The sequence below is a fragment of the Lissotriton vulgaris genome, chromosome 7 (genome assembly GCF_964263255.1).
Source record: "Lissotriton vulgaris chromosome 7, aLisVul1.2, whole genome shotgun sequence".
In the NCBI taxonomy this organism is placed as follows: domain Eukaryota; kingdom Metazoa; phylum Chordata; class Amphibia; order Caudata; family Salamandridae; genus Lissotriton; species Lissotriton vulgaris.
Window position 1 is genome coordinate 1,401,115,240 of NC_141695.1, and position 16,294 is coordinate 1,401,131,533.

A 16,294-nucleotide genomic window follows, 5' to 3' on the forward strand; every position below is an offset into this window, starting at 1 on the left:
GGATCATGCGTCTGCGCAGCATTGAATTCGGCCTAAACTATGACCCTGAGATGCAATATTTCCTAGGGGAGTAAATGCCAGATCTATTTTAAAGATAACACTAACCAATGTACCTGCTTTTCACGACTTAACAATCACTTAATTGTTCAAAAATGTTCTAATATGCCTTAACCTTATCAGCATACTACAACATGTCTGTAGAGTCTATGGACATACTAACGCCTTTCTATATTGTTGTTTGCCTGATCTACAACTAGTTAACTACTGCCAATCAGTAATATACTGTATTCACTTTCATGTGTATTTTGTTGTTAAAATCGTCTGCTGAATGCTTCACTCGAAACCTGACAAGCACTTCTTGCCCTAGTAAACACGAATCTCACATGTATACGAATGTCTTATTTCACAGACAAACACTGACTCTTCTCTCCGATAAAATTCGTAATTCCTGTCGGAACACCAACCTTCACGCAAATTAATTCTGTGCACCAGAACACCAACATATCAACTGTTAGCTCCAATGCACACTGATGTCTTTCTAGGTAACCTTAACACCAGTGATTTACTCTTTTGTGTTGCCATTGCAATACACTCTATCGTATCTAGTATTTCTTCTAAACTTTGCCATTATTATAACACAAACAATGGCACAACACCGCTCTAGTCTTTCCGCTACTGAGAGGCGGAAATGAGGCTTAAATAGACGTCCCCACTTCCGGCCGGGTACCGTCTTCGACAAACGGCGCCGGGAACTACAAGAGGGGGAACGAACGGCAACAGGTAAAGCATCCAGTTTTGCACACCGACCTTTACGCACTTTCAAAACGCTATTTTAATAGTTTAGAACCATACCACATCGTTTGTTTCTCTATTCACTATCTTTATAGGTGCACCCGCCTGTTTGCCCTCTTTTTTCGAGCGTTACAGCTCTAATATATTCTCCTCCCGGTTTCAGTCATCCAGTTGAGCCCGACAAGGTATGAAGATATGTCTTAATTTTAGTCACTCCTGTGTATTTAAATTCCTTTAAGAGTTCTTCATGTGTTTTTTGTTTGAAACCCCGTATTTTTGATTATAGGAGCCAACTTACCACGCGTGTACAGCGCGTCCTTCATACACTCTCTTCTCTGGGTGTTGGTCCCAATTCCAACCCCGGCTTTTGTTATTTAAAAGGGTGAGTTTCACAAATGTGATTTTACCATGTCTACCCCAGAACACGACTAGATCGTTTCCTTTACTACATAACCTAACCACCCACCAATACAAGGAAAGTTGCGTAAAACCTCTTGTATACAATCATATGTTCTTCGTTTTTCTGTAATTCTTTGCGTTTGGTGTTCTGAAAACAGATCTATCAGAGTGTTTTTTCAATAAACACAACCATAGAATAGCTATCCTCCCTTGTCGTAGTATAACGTTTACATTGACCAGTAACGTACGAAATGACCGTTTGTTACCACAGAAGGTGGACACTACTACTGGGTTACAACTAAAGCGACTGATTGAGCACCTCATGAGTGTTCTAGAATATAGCACTAACTCCCTAACCTTCTGGAGCCTATTTAGCACCAATCTACAATGTCCTCAAACACTCCTTACTACATGTACCGGTCGTCTGATAGAATATTTGGGTTTTTGATAAAAGTTTCTAATCATACAACATGTTAAGAAAACGGCTACCGGACGCATTTCACTAATCAGTTAATATTATCTACAAAAATGTTTGGATGTATAGTTTTTGATATTTTTAGTACCCACCAAGCAGTCACTTCAAGTCACAATGGGTTGTACATCTGAGCACTTGCACTTCAGTTTTTTCGCCTCGATGTATTTCCATCTTCAAAATGTATTTATGTATACTGGTCAATGTGTTTCCTTTTTTGAAAATCTTCCCAGCCACAGATTGTCTGCAGCCATTTCTACACAATCTGCTTAAACACGGTTTAAAAACTTCACCAGTCACATACACCAAAGGCACTTAAGCTCCAGAGTTTGAGTCATACGTTTTTTCACCTAGTCACTCCATGGCATGCCCACATTGTATCACGAAGGGTCCACCTACCACCTTTTTTCACTTGCTTAGCTCACATAGGACAATCATACAAATGCATTTTTTGTATCTATACCCAGCCCTGAAGATTCGCAGTCTGGTTTCCCTGCGATGAAACACGTGTTGGCCATAACAAGAGAAACAATAAACTGCTTTCCACAACAAAGAATTCTACTCATTTTCGAACTTTCTTCTGATATACCGCCATCTACTGACTCTGATATATGTTGATGTGCTTATCTTACTACTGTTTCCACAACCAGAAACTACTGTGACTTTACTGCATTTTTCTAGAGCAGGGGTATTTGTTGTTTTTTGTGCCTACCTGTGTGGATTTATCCACCCTGAGCGGTTACGAGGGATTACCGCCCGCCCCATTGCCTGGAAACTGTTACTCTGAACTCACCTTAAAACCCTGCGATCACACGGCTGTGCGCCCGTCCTAATCTGGAACACCTTAAACCCTCCCAGCAGCTCAAATACTTTAAACCATTGTTTAAGAAATATAATGTCAAAACCACCAATGCTGCTATGAGTTTACTGTTTACATTAGGAGGGCCGGAAATGTGGTTTTATGATGCAACATATATTTTAAGATCAATTCAAGTCAGAAAAAGTATGACGTTTTAATGTTTTATGAACTGTGACTTTGCTGTTGCTGTCTTTAAAGTAATTAGATTTGAGTATCTGTGTATGTACAGTTGCTTTAATGGTTGATTTTTTTTTTGACCGAATAAAGCTTATTGACTACTTGACTCGACTTGAGTGTACTACAAATAATTATGAGCCGGTAGGGCGCGCTGATCAATGTTTATCCTATCCGGCTTTAAAGCGCCGTGATGCTTCATTGAAGGCGTTGGACGACCGGTAACGTGGATGAGCAAATACTCCCTATAGGATCTTATCAGCGCCTTTCACCTCTGCATAGTAAGAGGTCGATGGCCGAGACTTTCCAAGGACACTAGATACTGCGTTGGAGTTGTTTTTGACAAACTATTGAGCAAGGGGTTATCTTCACCTTCATAACGTGTTCTGCGCAGCCTGGCATTTTTCATTCAAAGCAAAATCATTCTACTCTGAACGCGTAAGAAAACGTAGGCAGGAATTTCTGACATTTTCTAAAGACAATAGTCCATTGGGCAGGAGAACACCCTTTTTTGATAAGCTGAATTGTATGAAGATCGTGCTTTCCGTGTGTGTTTAAGGGTCGGCGGTGAATGTTGACAATCTTTCGAAAGAATCCTGATACTAGCTATAACAGCAGCAAATGCATGGCGTGTATTGTCTCCAGCAGAAGATACTAATCACGAGCCCCCCAGCTCTGCTTCGGGGTTTATCGGGGAGGGGTGGGGGTGGGAGTTGGGCGCAGGTGAGAAATGATGAACGGGACTTTCTAGAAAAGGTGGTAGTATTTACGTTTCAGATTGTATGCCTTTGTTCATTATAAGTCACAGATCATTCAGATAGCTCCAGAACGAAAGTTTAAAGTCCTTTCTTATGCCTCTGTTTTAAGCTGATAAGAGGAAAAGATTCGTATTTATGTGATTTCTTTATTTTTCTGCCAGCTGGGACATTAAAATACTGGTCAAGTCTGTAAAAAGGCGGCGAGTGGCAACTATGTGGTTCTGGTGGATATACATGGGCAAGGGAGAAGACAGAAAATTAAAATACCCCACTCATTGAACAAAATCACTTAAGGCACCAAGCAAGTGGAGCAAGTAATTGTGACTCTCCCCAGAAGAGATCTCTTTTATCTTCCATCAAGCATTTATCTGTTCATCCTTTCATCCTTCTATCCACGCACTGATATCCACCATTTCACTTTACAGTTTGTCATTAATTGATTCTATCATCCATCATACAGACTTTCATCATTCAAAGGAATGGTGAAAGACCACCCATCCATTTTTAAACCTATCCATCCATCCATCCATCCACTTTCAGTCATCCATCCCTCCATACACCCTTTCACTCGTCCATCTATCAATCCATCCATCAATACACCTGTCTATCCACCCAACCCTTTCACTCCATCCACCCATCCTCCCTTTTCACTCATCTATCTATCCTTTCACTCACTCATCCATCCATCCACTCACCCTTTTGCCCATCCAACCATCAATTCATCCTTTCACTCATCATTCTATCAGCCATCATTTTCAATCACCAATCCATCCCTCTCACTCATCCACCTATTCTTTCACTCGTCCATCCTGACACCCATCCTGACACCCATCCTTTCTCTCATTTATCCTTCCATCTATCCATCCACCCTCTCTCTCACCCATCCATCCACCTTTCATTCACACATCCATCCTTTCACTCACTGACTCACCTACCGATCCTTTCACATCAATGATGTGCCTTTGTCTGTGAGGTGCAGAGAGAAAAGGGCCATTAAGAACTGCACCCCTGCTGTAGCTACTAAAGCAGGGGGTTCACAACGCACCTGTCCAAACCTATCCATCCATCTCCAAACGTATCCATCAAACCCATTCATCCATCTATCCATTCCTACATCCATCCATTCAACTATCCGTCCATCCTCTTGTCCATCCATCCATCACACTTCACTCATCCATCCTCTCACCCTCCTATTCACTCATCCACCCATCCCTTCACACTTGCACTCATCCATCCACTTATCCACCATTTCGCTCAACCATCCATCCATTCATTTAAGCATCTACCCATTCATCCATCCATTCTCCCATCCTCCCATTCACCCATCTATCCATCCATCCATTCACCCTTGCACTCATCTATCCATCCATACACCTTTTCACTCAATCATCCATCCATTCACCCATCCATTTTTCTATCCATCCACTCATCCATCCACCCATTCACTCAGCCATCCATGCTTTCACTCATTCGTCCACCCTTTCAACCACCCACCTATTAATGCATTCTTTCATTCATTCGTCCTTACATCCATCCTTTCACGGATTCATCCAGATATCTCCCCATCCACCCTTTCACTCACTTACCACCCACCTTTTCGTTTTAGTTACGAGCCTTTGTATGTCCAGCTGCAAACAGAAGAGGCCCACTCCAGCTGTAGCTGCTAACGCGGGGGTAGGGGGTTCACGACGCGCCTGTGCATGGGGCTTGAATGGTTCAGACTGGGGAATTGAGCTATTGAAGGGGACTGTGCAGGACCACCCTGGTTCTTTTTTTCGGGGGGCGGGGGGGCTTATGGGGTTAGAATTGACCATATAGTCAGCATTGTGCTTCACATTGCACAAGGAGGTAACACGCGCTACTGTGGCTCCATGAATCCGGGGTAGGCCTTACTGCCCTTCAGAAGCGTTGCTAGCTTTTTCCGTGTGCCAGCGATTGTATCCTTGGAACTGGTCCGAAAGGGCTATGTGCAAACTTTACCAACACTAAAAAGGTAAGTTGTAATTCTATAGTTGATTGTTAAACGTGATTTTACGTTCTGGTTTTGAGGGCAGAAAGATTTTGCATAGTTCTGTCACCATGTCCTTCCGGCTGTTTGAAATGTGTGTTTTTCTTTCACATTAAGTGAGTTCAGTTTATTTAGCCATACTTTCAATTGTAATTTAAGCACTTATTGCATGATTTTAATCAAGAAAAAATAAAGCTAAGACATTTGACTATGATTAAGTACAAATATTAAGCATAGAAAGCGTGATGCGCGCACGTGGTTAGCGGCCTCGTGCCATATCAGGCCGCGGGGGCTCCGATCCGGTCAAAGAGATAATGCTAAATTGTTCCCCAGAACGACTGGGACAACATCTCCTCAGTTGGATGGGGCGAGTACTGAGAGATGTACTCCCAGCTCGTCGATCTCTTGGGGTGCTTGGGAGGGAGGGTAGGGTGGTGGGGGTCGCGCTCTCGGAACCAACTTTTCTGACGTTGCTTACATCGTGCAGTTTTGAACTACCATATCGCGCCTATCTTCTCAGACATTAATCATTGCATACCTGCTGCGGGAATGAGTCCTCGTTCACCACTTTCCCCAACTCTCCGACTCGCTTCAACACCTGGGGGCAGATTTATGTTAACTGGCGCATCCCCAGGGATGCGCCAGTTAACATGCGCCACAGTGCGCCACAGCTCCGCCAGCCATGGTGCGCCGCATTTATAATGCGACGCACCATGGTGCAAAAACGGCACAGATGCGTGACGCATCTGTGCCGGAAATGTGGCGCATTGCTGGAGTTGCGTCGCAAGCGCGACGCAGCTCCAGCAAGGCTCGGGGGTGCCCCATTTTAACAATGCTGCGTCAAGACCTACGCCTGCTTCAAGCAGGCGCAGGCTTTTGACGCAGCATTGGCTTAAAAGTGACTGAGTGAAATCTCATAGATTTCACTCAGCCACTTTTGCGAGGCGCACCTGCCCCGGAACGCCCACCCTGCGCCGGAACGCCCACAAGCGGCGCAGGGCTTTACAACGTGACGCATCTGCCTAGATGCGTCACGTTGTAAATCGTTCGTAGGGATGCGCCACGTTTACGCTGCCTTGCGTGACGCAACAGCGGCGTAAACGTGGCGCAAGGGCCTCATAAATCTGCCCCCTGTAGTTTAACACTATACAATGGTGAAAGGTTTCCTTTCCAACCTAGAATGCCCACCTGTGAAGGTGAGTAGGCACAGTGGCATTTATTACACAGTTGGGAGGGGACCCCACTGGATGTACTTGGGGCAGAGACGAGTAATGATTCACTCACACAGCCTATGTGATATGACACCGCCTCTGAGGCTGCGCCCGGGTCTTCCATTAGTAAATCTTTCTCTAAAAAGTGTGTATGTGTGTGTGTGTGGGGGGGGGGGGTGTTGCTGGTGGGCTTTTTCACATTTATTTTAACAGACAGTTGACACTTACAGTTAATAGTGAGTTAAATATTTATAACGGGCCTAAAAAAGAAGAAACACCGTATCCTTCGAAAAACTTAAAATTAAAAAAAAAAATTCAAGAGAATTTGCAGCTTAGGCATTGAGCCTCTCTGTGATTTGTTCATGGAATAAAGGCATCTGAAAACGTGCATTTGCAGTTGATGCTGGTACAGTATGGAGATTTAAGCAAAATTATACAATGTTATCCATTTCTTTTTAAGGTTTGAAAAATACTTTATTAAAGAAAATGAGGTGTCAGTATAGAATACAGTGTTACAAATAGCAATCAACGAATCATCAGTAAATTGCAGTACAAATGTGACAAACAAAGGCAAGGATCATCAAACATTGTCATGAATAAACAAGGCAAAAAAGATAAGGTACCGAAGAAATATGTAAAGTGTATGTGAGAGTAAATGAGTTAAGGAGGTTTAGGAACTTCCTGCTGAGAGGGTTGCAACAAGGAGTGTGATTTAGCGCATTTATCCCAAAAAAATTGTAAAAGGCAGCCAAAGTTGAATTCTCTTTGCAATCATGTGTGTAGGTAAATTGGAGAATGTATCCAATCTGTGGTTGTGACATATTTCGTACCACCAGGCTTTATACAAGATGTTAGTAAAGTCCTTCCAATTCCTTCTTATTTGCTGAAAAGCAACCGCTATTAATAAATCAACAATTTTAAAGTTAGCTTCGCCATCCCATACTCGTGAAAGGCTGCCTAAAAAGATGGTGGTTGTCGAGAATGGGATATGTGTGTTGAAAATTAAATTGATTTGAGACCGAAACACGCGTCCAAAAAGTACGTACTAGGGGGCAAAGAAATAACATATGGAAGAAAATTTGCATCACGAGATGCGCAAGACCAGCAAATATTAGGTGTTTCAGGAAATCTTTTATGTTGGACTTGTGGAGATAAGAGAGGTCTATGATATATATAAAACAGCGTTTGTGGGAGGCTAGCTGCTCTCGAGGACTTACGAATTTTAATCCATAAGGCGCTCCATAATAGTAAGGACCAGTCAGCGCCAAAATCCTTCTACCATGATTCTTCGACTTTTGATTTATGTCTGGGTGTGGGAGTAGATTGAAGAAAGGTATATAAGGTTGACGCTTTGGGTTGAAGGCGCAAGAGTGAGGACAAATTGGTGTGTGAGTGCGCGGATTGAGATCGTTGAACATTATTGGAGAAGAGTGTATATGCATCCAAAATGCTTGTTCAAAGAGCTTGGTATTTGGTGAAAATTGAATTGGGCAAAGTATACAACAGGCTAAGCGAAGAAAAAGAGAGAAATTCTATGTTTGAGAAGAGTTGGTTGACCCATAATAAGCCATGTTGTCTCCACGTTTTCCAAAAGAAGGGCTTGTTGCGTATCAGTAAATTCTTATTATGCCATATTGTGGAGGCAAGAAAAGATGCCAAAGTATCAGGAACGAAAGGTTATAAAGGGCTAAGTAGTTTGGAGGTAAACTTAAAAAGCGGGGTAGAGATTACTTGGGGTTTTCGAGAAAAAGAGAGATATTCTTGAAACGAGAAAGGAGAAATAAACGAAAGTTCACCTGAAGCCCATAAAGGAGAGTTGTCCGTAGAATCAAGCAGCCAGTATGAAGCTTGTCGTAATTGAAAGGCTTTGTGGTAAACCGAGAAAAGAAGGAAGTTAATCCCACCTTCCTCTTTGGGACGGGCTAATTTAAAGATGGAAATACATGGTTTCTTCTTGCTCCATAAAAAGGATGATAAAATTGAATTAACAGCTTTAAAAAGTTTACTAAATATGGGAACTGAAATATTGGAAATGGTGTACAGGACAATGGGTGTGAGCATCATTTTGATAGTATCCAAACGACCTCACCAGGACAAATATAGAGGGTGCCATTTAGTTGTGAGATCTGAAAGTTTCTGGATGCAGTTATTTAAACATAAGGAGACTGTCCCTTTAATTGTTGGTGTGAAATGTAGGCCCAAATATTCAATAGAGGAAGATTTCCAGGTAAAATTAGTAGACGTAAAGTCTTCCTTAAAGGTATATTTAGTTAATGGTAGAATCTCGCATTTATCATTATTCAATTTATAACCCGAGATTAATGAGAAAGTGGTGACTTCTTCAAGTAAGGCAGGGACCGAGTTGCTTGGGTTTGAAATAAAAAGCAAGATATCATCGGCATACACCGCAAATTTAACATGAGTAGTAGGGGTTTGAAATCCTGATATTTGTGGGTTTTGCCGGATTTTGGAGAGGAAAGGTTCAAGAGCCAAATTAAAAAGAAAGGGGGAAAGGGGACAGCTCTGGCGCAATCCCCTGCCAAGATCAAAGAAAGGTGATACGAGACCATTGGCACAAACGGCAGCCCGAGGATTAGAATATAATAGGGATATTAAGGAAATAAAATTGGGGCCAAAGCCGAACCATTTAAGAGTATAAAATAAATAGCTCATTCCACTCTATCAAATTCCTTTTCTGCATCAAGTGCTATAGCTGCTAAGGGGTGATTCAGATGTGAAGCTTTAGATAAAATGTTAAAGAGGAGTCTAGTGTTGTCCTGTATGACTCGCACTTTCACAAAGCCAGATTGTTCCTTGCCCAATACTTGTGGAAGATAAAGATCTAAGCGAAGAGCTAATGCTTTAGAAAAAATGTTATAGTCTATATCGACAAGCGATATAGGTCTAAAATTCTTGCAATATTTAAGATCCTATCCCTCTTTGGGAATCAAGCAAATGTGAGCATCTGAAAATGAGCCTCCAGATTTCCCCAAAGAATAACAATAATCTATTAGAAGGTGTATTTTGGGCATTAATGAGTCGGAGAAGTGGAGATACAATTCTAATGTGAAGCCATCAGGCCCATGTGCTTTGTCTTCTTTAAGGTGATGTAGTGCATTTAGGAGTTCTGATTGCGTGACTTCTCTTTCTAAGAGTGAGAGTTCAGCGGGGAGTTGTTGGGGTCGATATAAGGTCGAAAAAAAGTGTGAAAATGTGTCTTCTGTGGGATTAGTTTCAGATAAGTACAATTTTTCGTAAAAGGCAGCAAATTCATTTAAAATTTCTGTATCTTTAAACTTTAAAACAGAGTTATCATCAAAAATCGAGTCAATATTTAGCATATTATTTTTAGTTTTTAAATAATTAGACAAATGTTTGCTTGCTTTATTTCTACCACCACAAAACTTTGCGCTTGACTTCAAAAGATACAATGAAGCATTATCAGTAGACTCCTTATTAAATTGCAATTTTGTTCTTATAAGTACATCAAGAACCTCTTTTGAATTGGATGTATAAAAAGAGTGTTCCAATCTCTTAATGTGTTGAAGTAGCAAACGTGTTCGATTGCGGGCAATGTTGCGTTTTTGGTCGTCTTGTTATTGTAGGTAACCTTGAATAAACAAGGGTGGAAAAGGCCATATCTGGCACCCAGTAGGCGAAGATCAGCTCTCATATTTAGAAAGGCTTTACGGTGTGCAGGTGTAGCTTTAGCATAATCCTGAGCAAAAAATAAAGAAGAACACAACCAAAAGATCTTTGGAGAGGATTTAACTGCCACCAAGACATTCAACAAGTCTGTGTATTCTAAAAAATACAAAATGACTCCCCTAGGCCTTTGTGATGGTGATGCCTGAGAGGGTAAAGGACCAAGCCTGTGTGCCTGTTGGATGTTCAACGTCGTTCCCTCTGGCAAATGAAGAAGTTTCGGAATAAATGATTTGAAAAAAGTAAGAGAGTCAGATCCTTCAATCCCTTCTACCAGTCCATAAATGCGGAGGTTATTTCTTCTATTACGGTTTTCCAAATCCTCAACCTGTTGTTGAAGCATTGTAACTTGCGAACGAAGATTGGACACATGAGCACAAGTCTCTTTGAAGGAGGTAACATTATGTTCAACTGAGGAGACCCCTGTCTTTAATTGGGACCAATTGTCCATCAAAATTTGTAATTTGGCGTTAGTTTCCTCCATGAAGGGTCGAAGGGCCCTAATCTCCTCCAATAATAAATCCATGGAAACCAATGTTGAAGACTTAGGAGGCGAAGGTGGGTCCTTTTTCAGACGCTTGGTGTTGGTTTTCCCATAGGTTGCTCGGGAAGATTCCTTTATTGCAACAGAGTTTTGTAAAGAAGAGGCGCGAGAATCTTCAAGCTTGGAAGATTCTGAAAAAATCTTGGAATTTTTTATAAAAAGGCGCCTTGGCTTGGTGGTCGAAGAAAATGGTGCTTTCAATATTCCCATAAAACTTCATCCATCAAACTCCTTCTCAAAAAGAACAGGATGTCTTACAACGTAAATCATCAAACTAGGCTGAGCGCAGTGGTCAATGAAAGGCATCAAAAAGGTAGCAATGTAGGATAATAATGTGAAAACAGGCACTACATGGCTTCCCACAGCTCCCCACAGCAACAACTATTAGGCAGGATATGGAGAAGTAAATGAGCAGCATATCCAAAGAGATACAGCACTGGTATATGTAAGAAGAACTTCTGAGGAGATAGCAGTGCTCCTAAAATGGCCGCCAGTAAGTTCCAGAGCTAGTGTTGTAAAAGGGAGCCTGAAACGCAATTATGGCAAAATGGGGTCAGATCAGTGCTGTCAAATAAAGTGCTCACATGCAGAATAAGTTTGCTGGAGAAAGGGGAAACATTCCAGCATCAGGACGCTGAAGAACGAGATATTTGAAAGAAAGCGTGTCTCTGTGCAAAATACACAAATTGGCGGCCGTGATACGAGCGGAACTGCTATGGACTCACTGCTCCAGAAAAAAATGCTAAACACACATCTAGCTGACAGTCAGGAGGCCCGAAGGCGTGCTGGCATGTTCCAAAGTCTAATGGTGTCCTCAGCACAAGGAATTGAGTACGGAAAGCGGTATATCTCCGAGGCGAGCCGCGGAGCCTACCTCGCCTGCCGCCATGACCTTCGGGTACCAAGCCACGCCCCTCAATTTTATCCATTTCTATTTCTGAGAAAGCAGTTTGTCATATCACTGACCTCTCTGTTTGAAATATTGCACATTGTGTATTTGTTGAACTGTTTTTCAACAACATTTATGATGTCCCTTTTTTAGATTGCAAAAAAGTTACACATTCTGTAGTGCATACATATTGGCGCTGGACAGAATCACACCAGACGTTCCATGTAAACACACCTAAGCAAAGGAAGACCTTTTCTGAAGTGGTTCAAGTAATTGTGCCAATCCATAACAGTGGAAATAATAGATGTTTCTATTATTTCAATGGTACTTGTTGCATCTACCTAGTCAAGGATGAAAATCCAAGTCCACCATACTTGATTTACTCTGAATCTATCAGTTAAATAAAGACCTTAACAGCAAATACTTAAATTACTCTTCCATTGTTCAAGATCAGTGATCACAAGATCAGCTTGCCTCATCTTCACTAACGGCCCCACCAGACCGCCGGGGATGCCTGGTCTCACCCTGGAGATACCCATTAAGGGACCATCTCTCAGGGAAGCCAGGAAGGGTTTCGCAGCGGTCGAAGCGCGGAGGTACCCCTTCGGGAGTGATTCCAGCGCTATATAAGCACACAATCAATCAATCAATCAATCATCTGGGAGAGCGCACTCTGCATAGTACATGTCCTTGGACTGAGCTTGTTCTGCAAATATCAGAGTTTGGTCTTCAGGAGACAGACTTGATACCCAGCAAGACTGACTGTGCATTATAATATTTTAAAACAAGCATTTGCAAATCCATTGGTCTTGCCTTTTGGACCGTATTAGCATTTAGCCATGTCCCTCGTTCCTTGTTACAGGGTACCTTACTGCCCACACCTGGGCTGCCTACTGCTTTTTATTCTGGAGTCCATTTAACAATTTCCACTGTTGATCACACTGAGACACTTAAAAATACAGTTTTTATGTACACACACACACATACATATATAAATATAGAGGAATGTTCTAATTAATAACACCAGAACCCATGACACATGACACATGACAAACGCAGCGCTAGTACACCTAATGTGAGTCTCAACGCCGTGTATAAAAGAAAAACGTTGATAAAAGAGGCAAATGCTATTCAGGCTCATCTCTCAATAATCACAGAAATATTATAGCATGCCTTGTGGTTCTTGCAGCTCAAAAGCATGGTCATCCTCCACAACTCTGGCACTAAAGCCCTTACTGCCAGCGGGCTCAACCGTTTAATAATGCCCCTTACCTGGCCGTGCTCGATGCTCTGGCTCCATGGAGAGTCCTCAGGTAGAAAGTACAGCTTGGAGCTGGATTGAAGCTGCCCGCTGGTCCTCTCCTCCCACAGCAGCTGCAGTTCCGCTATGCAGACCGGGTACCTCAGAGCTAGCACCGGACAGTAAAAGGGGTCGCCAAGGCACAGGATCCTCTCTCTGTCCTCTAAGCGGCACGGGAAAGCCTTGTAGAAGGTGTGCAATCAGTGCGGCTCACAAGGGTAACAGATCCACTGCAAAGGGTGGAAGAAATAAAGCAGGTTCAGGCCCTAAGAGGTGTTACCGGCCCCCACATGTGTTAATGGCACTCTGTCTGGGTAGTGGAGAGCTCCTGGTGTCAGTCGTGTCCCTGAAGCCTCAGGTATGCAGCTTGCTGCCTGTCCTGGCAGAGTTAGGGGTGAGAGGCAGGGCACGGGACGTGTGTCAAGGAATTCTCCCCCTGCCGCCCCCGGCCTGTAAGTTGCTGCCAGTCATGCCATCGAGCTCTCGTCCTGGACCCTCCATGCCACCCCTTGGTGAGAGTGGAGCATAGCCTCCCCCCCTTACCTGCAGCGTGCCTGCTCCTCCATCTCGCGGCTCCGATCAGTGCATTGAACCTATATTATTCTCCCGCAAATGTTTTTGCTTGAATGGACTGTGCAGGAGCGAAGGGCGCTGCCGGCTGCCGCAAGCTCATTATGTCCTTTGAGCTCCGGCGGGAAGCAAAAGGGCCAAAGGTGGGATCCCACCAGGTCCCGTGCTCAAACATGAGTGAGAATGGGATGGCTAAATCCGTGCTGAGAGGAGAATGTGTCCTTGGCGGAGGGGGATGGGCGTCCAGCAGTAAGCGCTTGCAGTGGCCGTGCGACACCGCATTGGTAGCAGCCCCCCGACCGGGCACAGGAAGTCCAGCACCTCCTCCTGGCTGAGTTCCTGAGCCATCATCGCACATCTCGGGGCATTGCATGGCAGAGAGGAGCCCCACAGCGGGCCCGTGGGTCGGGGGGAGCGTGGGCTGCTGCGGTTTTTCCAGCAAACTTCCACCAGAAGTTCCTGCGGCTGCTCAATGTTGTGCTGGGCCGCCCTCCCAACACTCACCCAAAGCATACCCAATATTAACATGTAAACAAACATTTGGGCCCAAAAGAAAAAAAGGGGGAGTGTAGATGTGGACAGAACAGACAGCACACTGGGACAGCATTGGATTAGTAGGAAACAAAAATGCTGTGTATGACGGCAAAGCTGAAGCCGTGAGCGTCCGCTGGGGGTGCAAGAAATTGCACCTGAGCATTTAATTGAATAAAATGGTGCATGGCGCACTGAATGTAAACAAAGCATGTTGTGCCTGCGATAAGAGAAACTCAATAAAGAAAATAGTGCTTACAAGTAGGCGTACCTTGTAACAACCAAAGTAAAGGGGCCCGTAGCAATAGGAGGTTACAAATGAAGTCAAGGCATACTAAGGAGAAATTAAGAAGCCTAATAAGGAATCAGAAGCCAGCATTTATGAAGGACAAAGACACAATCCAATGAAAAATATGGGTGGGGTTTCTCTCCTGTACTGAACTATAACAGATCATTGCCAGAGCAGCGCTTGCGCACTGGCTCAGGCTCGGCCTAAAAATGAGTGCATTATTTTATATGGAATTACATCGCTGACACCAAAACCCTCAAGTGCATGTAAATTCAGCATCCTATTTGTTTTTCTCTAAAATATGAATTTTGTGATTGTCACTTGTAAATAATACATTTCTGCAGACCTTGTGCTCATCATCCATACTGCTGTGAATGGTTGAGAGCTGTGATATTTGCTGCCCTAGTCCTTCCGATCTACCTGAATCAATGTGCATTATTGTAAGTTTGGACTAGCCCACACCTACTTCTTACAAACCATTGTAGATGACATTCAGTGGAAGCAGAAAGGCCAGAGGGGCTGGAGCAGCAATCATCCCAAAGTGTCCATGCCAATTTAATAACAACAATTTAAAACACATCTTTCCTTTCAAAACTAGATGCTGTGAGGCCACTCAAAACCCAGCTTGTCACACAGCTTCACCCCACTGCAGGCCATGCTCATTCATAAACTGGGTGCCAGCTGAGGGAAAATACATGCAGTTAATCCCCATTAGGAACATTCAAGCTTTAATTACTGCTGTTAACTAGTCTTAGAGTGGTCCCCACACATACAGATAATTCCTCTGATACTTAGTCTGCGTGCCTTCTCCTCGTAATTAAACTACATAGGCAGGGGAAATGATTTTCAGTGTTTTTCCATTTCTATACATGAATACAGACAGAGAAACAAGTTATTTTCCATCTGTACTTATGTGTAAAAATCCATATAAATGGAACCCTGGGATTCTTATTTATAATGTACTTAGATATTCATACAATACAAGTTGTGCAGAAAATAAAGCCGAAAGTACAGAAACTTGAGAGGAAAAGGGTGAACGGAGCATTATTGATACATTGTGTCAAGCATATCAGCTACAAAATACAGCATATAATGCAGCAGGAGTGATTATGGGATGGCAGGCATCCTAGTAGGGCTATGTGTAGGAGGTGTCACAGTTATGTGATACATACAGATCATTTGCATGCTGGAGTGGCGGCTGGTGTTCAGGGTATGATCTACCAGGTCCCATCTCCCAGTGGGCTCTTGTTACACCAGCCAGGTGACATCACTGAATGTTATCCAACACATCCATCAGGTTTGACTGTCTCCCATACTTGTATTGTCAGCTAGTTGTAAGAGGTACCTTTTTAAGGGTTGTCATGTATCCCTGGTCCTGGAAACATGGGCCGGAGCGTGTCCGCACATACTTCTAGTTGTTCTTTGCAATACACTGGGTCTGCAATCAATTGCTTAAACTTGGAGGCTCGTCCATTACCCCATCTGTAGGCCACTAGTTGTTTTGTTAGCAACAGCTGTAGCGCTCCAAATCTTCCACTTCTTTTATATAAATTAGTAGACCCACATATGGGTTTACATTGAGCTCACATTTAGTATTTGCAGATAGGGCAGCAAATACCTCCTCCCAGTATTTATACACTGCAGGACATGCCTAAGATAGGTGGAGAAATCTATGTCGTTCTGTGACTGGGAGAGGATAACGTGAAGCCTCAAGGCATGATGGGCATCTTGATGAATGTGTGACTACAGTGGATGTCATCTCTTCCCAGAAGGGATGCTGGGTATGCCCTAAA

The 16,294-nt window shown here is 43.2% G+C and overlaps 1 protein-coding gene across 2 annotated transcripts in view; it reads right to left on the reverse strand.

Moving 5' to 3' along the window:
- The window catches only part of LOC147705720 (sulfotransferase 1 family member D1-like), an 876,537-nt gene extending 870,474 nt beyond the window's left edge, over positions 1-6,063 (reverse strand). For both annotated transcript variants that reach the window (XM_086932153.1, XM_086932155.1), the window contains exon 1: positions 6,001-6,063. The gene's annotated coding sequence lies outside the window, so the exon portion shown is untranslated. The remainder of the gene's footprint in view (positions 1-6,000) is intronic.
- Between the last annotated feature and the right edge of the window lie 10,231 nt (positions 6,064-16,294).